Source organism: Malania oleifera, chromosome 4, assembly GCF_029873635.1.
Source record: "Malania oleifera isolate guangnan ecotype guangnan chromosome 4, ASM2987363v1, whole genome shotgun sequence".
In the NCBI taxonomy this organism is placed as follows: domain Eukaryota; kingdom Viridiplantae; phylum Streptophyta; class Magnoliopsida; order Santalales; family Ximeniaceae; genus Malania; species Malania oleifera.
In genome coordinates, this window is record NC_080420.1 from 2,785,001 (window position 1) to 2,790,484 (window position 5,484).

The following is a 5,484-nucleotide window of genomic DNA, read 5'->3' on the forward strand; positions in this document are numbered from 1 at the left end:
CCACAGTTTCAAAGCTTGAAAAGGTCCGCCTTAATGGCTAATAATAATTAATTGGATATTCAAGACATTTAATTGATTGAACAGTGACCTATGTACTAAATGCATAGTGGGGTTATGACAGTTACACTGCCAGTCAAATAAACAAAGCCAAGTTTTAAAATTCCAATGGGTTAGCCGAATGCACCATGGGGTCGGCAATAATGAATCTTGCACATTCATGTACACTAAACAATGCTCTAAACAGTAAATTTGAAATTACAATTGGAAATTTGAGTTAAAATTGCAATGCACACTGAAATTGCATAATTGTAGCAACTGCAATCGGCAAAACCCCAAATAGCAAAATTGAGCTTCTTAGTGGCATTCAGTCAAGCAATTGGAGCCCAATCAGCTGAATAATCTGTTGACCTTATTGGTCACGCTCGGTTTTGATTATGACAAATACTCATTGTATCTAATGAGTGTTTGAGTTTTTGTGGAGGAATCAAGAATGTTAAAATAAAGATGTGCACAAAGTCAAGTAAAGGCCGAAGACCAAAGTTTTATTCCATATTGTAATATATTTAATTGGTCTGTAATAGTAAGTAGGTACTTGGTTTGTAATAAACTCACACACATCACATGTATGATTTACTACGTAAGCTCAAACAAACCATGAATAAGAAAGGACCTTAGAAAGACCTTAGGGTGTACCCTCAGTCGACCGACACCGGACTTTTTCGATTTCTCTATTTTGGACCCAAGTGACCCTAAGACACACACATGTACACATATGTTTGTTAGACACTTAAATAAGGCTTGATTGTGTCAAGACGAGATCGAAATGCACACTTGGTGCACTTTCGGTCGATCGGCCAAATCAGTTCATTTTTGGCTTGGTCGACCGAACCATAACTTGGTCAACCATTGACCAAGGTCCCGATCGACCGAGATCCTGTAGTTCATTTGACCCCGGTCGACCGAACCACTTGGAGTCAACATTTTGACCTCCCAGTCGACCGACCACTTTTGTACTCCAACTACCTGGTCGACCGGAGGGTCCTTGGGAGAATTCCCAGCGGTCTGGTCGACCAAACCATGCAGTTCAAAAAGGCCCGGTCAACCGAACCTCGGAAGTTTGGGAAATCTCCCTCCCCAGTCGACCGAGCCTTTCAGTCCTAAAGTCCCCTGGTCGACCGAGCCATTTGAGTCCTGGTCAACTGAACCATTTCTGGTCGACCGGACCTCTCGGGTTGTTCCTATTTTTTTACAGCGATTAAATGTTTTAAATAGGGTTAAATTGTTTTAAGTGTCATTAAACTTTTTCAATAATACCCAATTGGTCCCCAGCGGTCATATTTCCTTCCATGACTATATATATGTGATCATTTGCAAAGATTAAATAGAGATTAGCCACTTTGATTAGGAAAAAATTCTCTGAAAAATAAAAACCCTATACTACTCATTTTCTTATTAAAACCACTCATACTTGCCTTCTATCATTTCCTACATATTTTATAAGTTGATTGAGTGTTTTGGTAAAATAGGTTTGCTCTCCTTATACTACTTGTTTGACACGATTTTCTTAAGAGCCAAACCTAAGGATTCTTAGGGGGCTTTTGCTAATAAGCCTTTCCTAAGAAAACTTTGTGAGATCTTCTAAGCTCGCACCTTCATTGCAAGATCTTGAGAAGAGTGTATTTGTTTTTGTTTGCAAAATTTTTTAAACACTTCCAAATATCTATTGTACTTTTATCTTGCAAAATATTTTGAAGAGATATTTGTTTGTGTGATTATGATCTTAGTTGTCATATTCTTTCACTCATATATTATTAGCTGAATACAAAGATTACACACCTTTTGCAAACCAAGCATATACATCACTTAAATACTCACATGCTTGAGATGTATTGCTGATTGAAATACTGGAGACATGACATCTTTGTGTGAACTTATTTATTGAACATATCTAGTGATACAAAGACTGTCAGTTTGTCACTCTCACGTACGCATTACACTGATAGAAAATACCTTTGAGAGTTGAACCATTTAAATCACATTGAGCTTACATATTGAATCATACTGTGGTGTTTGTAATTGCATGTATTTGGTTACGCATCTGCTTTGTTTGAAAGCTTATTCATTGTACCATTTGATTGTATTTCAAATACTGTTGTATTTCCAAGCACGGGCCTGAAGAGGGAGACTAGCCCTGGAATAGTCCCAGATTGGCTTAGACCCGGTTAGGAAAGTTAGGTGTGTCGTCCTGTTAAGGCGTGTAGGTTGAGGTCAGCCCCGCTAAATGACCTGGTTAAGGTTGAGGTCAGCCCTGTGTTAATTTGACTTGATTGTAAACAGTGTCGCTCCACCCTTAAGTGAGCCTTTAGTGGAATCCTTTAGCTTGCGAGCTAAAGGCAGGGACGTAGGCACAGTTGGCCAAACCCCGATAACATATCGTGTGTTTACTTATATTTCTGCATTTTATATTTACCGCACGTGTATGTTATGGGTGAATAATGTGTATGACTTAATTTCCACAGTATATTTATCTACGCATTTGGAAATTGTATAGATTGATCCTAGGTTGTGTGCATACCGTTGTTGCATAGATCAACCTAGGAGAAAAGTTTTAAAATTCCAATTCACCCCCCACCTCTTAGGAATACACAAATTCTAACATAATCCACACCATAATCAAAACAAACAGTAACAAAATCACCATCGTCAATGGTAGACATTTCACAGATTTCAATCTTAAACTTCAATCTGCCACTACACTCACAACCCCATCCAACATGGAACTCATGAATCAACTGGGATACAATCAAATAATTTGAGTTTATAGACCCCACATATGACATAGACAACACAAAAATAGTCTGCGAAATCTATAACATTGCATGCTTACTTGTAGTTCCCTTTGTCACAAATGATCGAATACTTGGTGCATACACATCCAAATCCTTTGAAACAAATCCATCCCGAACCGATTAAGAATCTTAATTGATATTGAAAATACCAGAACTCACATCTTTAACCCCAATGAAATCAAAACTGTAAGAACCTATCGAATTGAACAACCATCCCGGCATTATAAATTATCAAAATGTTACTGAAGATATAGCCCAAAAAATGAGCATAGCTCGTTAGGTAAGGAAGAATTGGCCCAACTGACAAGCAACGCTCGTGAGGCCAGAAGACTGCCTAAAAAATGAGCACAGCTTATTAGGCAGAGAAAAATTGGCCCAATTGATGAGCAACGCTCGTGAGGCTAGAAGAATGCCCAAAAAATGGGCACGACTCATTAGGCAAGGAAGAATCAGCCCAACTGACGAGCAACGCTCGTGAGGCCAGAAGATTGCCCAAAAAATGAGCACATCTCATTAGGCAAAGAAGAATCGGCCCAACTGACGAGCAACGCTTGTGAGGCCAGAAGACTGCCCAAAAATGAGCACAACTCATTAGGCAAAGAAGAATCGGCCCAACTGACGAGCAACACTCGTGAGGCCCATAAACGGCCCAAAATATGAGCACAACTCATTAGGCCAGAAACGACAAAAAAGAAGAGCACGACTCATGAAGCCACAAAACAGCCCAAAATGCCTCAAGAAGAGCTGCTCAACAAAAAAAAAAATACAACTTTTGAACTTTGGAAGCCAGCTTTAAAAATTTGAAACTGAAGAGGGGACAATTGATATACCTCAAATAAATCACATACCATAAATCCAAAGGAGACTAGAGCCCAACATTAATTAGGGTAATTACCACCTAAGTCAACTGCTTAGGCAGAGCAATTGACGTCAGCTCCATGATGATCAGAGCAATCTACGCCAATGTTATAATAACCGGAGCGATTCACGCTTGCACCATAATTCGCTAATAAATGGCACATCACCCTTAGGTCAAACTCCATCACTATAAATGGGGATTCAGAGAAGATGCTAAGGTATCTCATTCTAAATTTTACTTTACTGTTACATAAAAAACCTCTCAAACCAATCCCTGACTTAGGCATCGGAGCGATCCCTCGGAGTACACCCCGGGTCCTCCAAGCCTTGCTTATTTATCTCTTTTCAGGTGGTTGTGATCAAGGATCGTGAAGGTCGTTCAATTTTTGGCTGCAACAACTATCTAAATAAAATTTAACTATTTTTTATTTTAAAATTTTTTTAAATTTTTTTTAAAATATTATATTTTACTCCAAGCAAAATTAAATATTACCATCTATCTATTTTGCAAATTATTAAAATTAACCTATATAAAATACTTTTATAAGATAGAAATTAGGAAATAAGGGTGAGTTTATTAGTTGGCAAACAAACATAAATGACACGTGGGATCTTCCTGTAAGTTTAGACACACACGATAAACATGATTTATTCGTCTTAATAACATGGTTTATATGTCTTAATTTTAAGGACCTTCGAAACTCATAATTTTACACAACAAATGTTAAAAGAAAATCATACCTTGATCCATAACCTCTAAGCATATATCCTTAGATTGTGTTTCTGTCTCACAACCTTACGCTTCCTTATGCTCTATCTTAGTTTGGTAGAAATCTTAACACAAGCTTTCTAGATTGAGATAGGACCAGCCCCAAACCTCCTTTATATATCCATCACTTCCATCAAGTGATTAATTAATATACATAATTTATCATAATTATAGACTTCTCATACTCCGAGATATTATTATTGTAAATTATGATAACATTATTATATTTAATATTAAAGACCTTTCATGTTACCTCAAAAAATATGATTATAATTTTATTTGAGATAATTAATATCTTACACTTCCCTTATGAAATCAAATCCAATTTGCCAAATAAGTCTAACCTTTCTTCCCAATTCACCTCTCCCACATCTATCTCTATGGAAAGCAAAAATAAAGGTCAACTCTTAGAATAAGTTATTCCAAACTAAAGTATTGAACCATCAAAAATCATTTAGAGCGGGGAAAATCCAAAAGAGTATTGTTCCAAGCACCACCAATTAGAGAGGAAATGATGGTGACATAGTAACATATTGTAGAGGAAGAGTCGTCTCTATTGTCTGTTCCAAAGTTAGAATCATTGGAAGAACACCTCCCACACCAAATTTTTTTTAGGGATTGGTCTGGCTCGCCATCTTAGAATTCAGTTCAGATTGATCTAGTCTATATCGGTTCCATCCGGAAAATCCAAAAGAGTATTGTTCCAAGCACCACCAATTAGAGAGGAAATGATGGTGACATAGTAACATATTGTAGAGGAAGAGTCGTCTCTATTGTCTGTTCCAAAGTTAGAATCATTGGAAGAACACCTCCCACACCAAATTTTTTTAGGGATTGGTCTGGCTCACCATCTTAGAATTCAGTTCAGATTGATCCAGTCTATATCGGTTCCATCCGGTCATTTGAGTTAATGATGGTTGATGTCTAGTTTTGAAATAAGAACTAGATCGGCTCGGTGACCGATTCAGATTGAATCATGTTAGATTGGTTGGTCCCATTCGAGTTTTA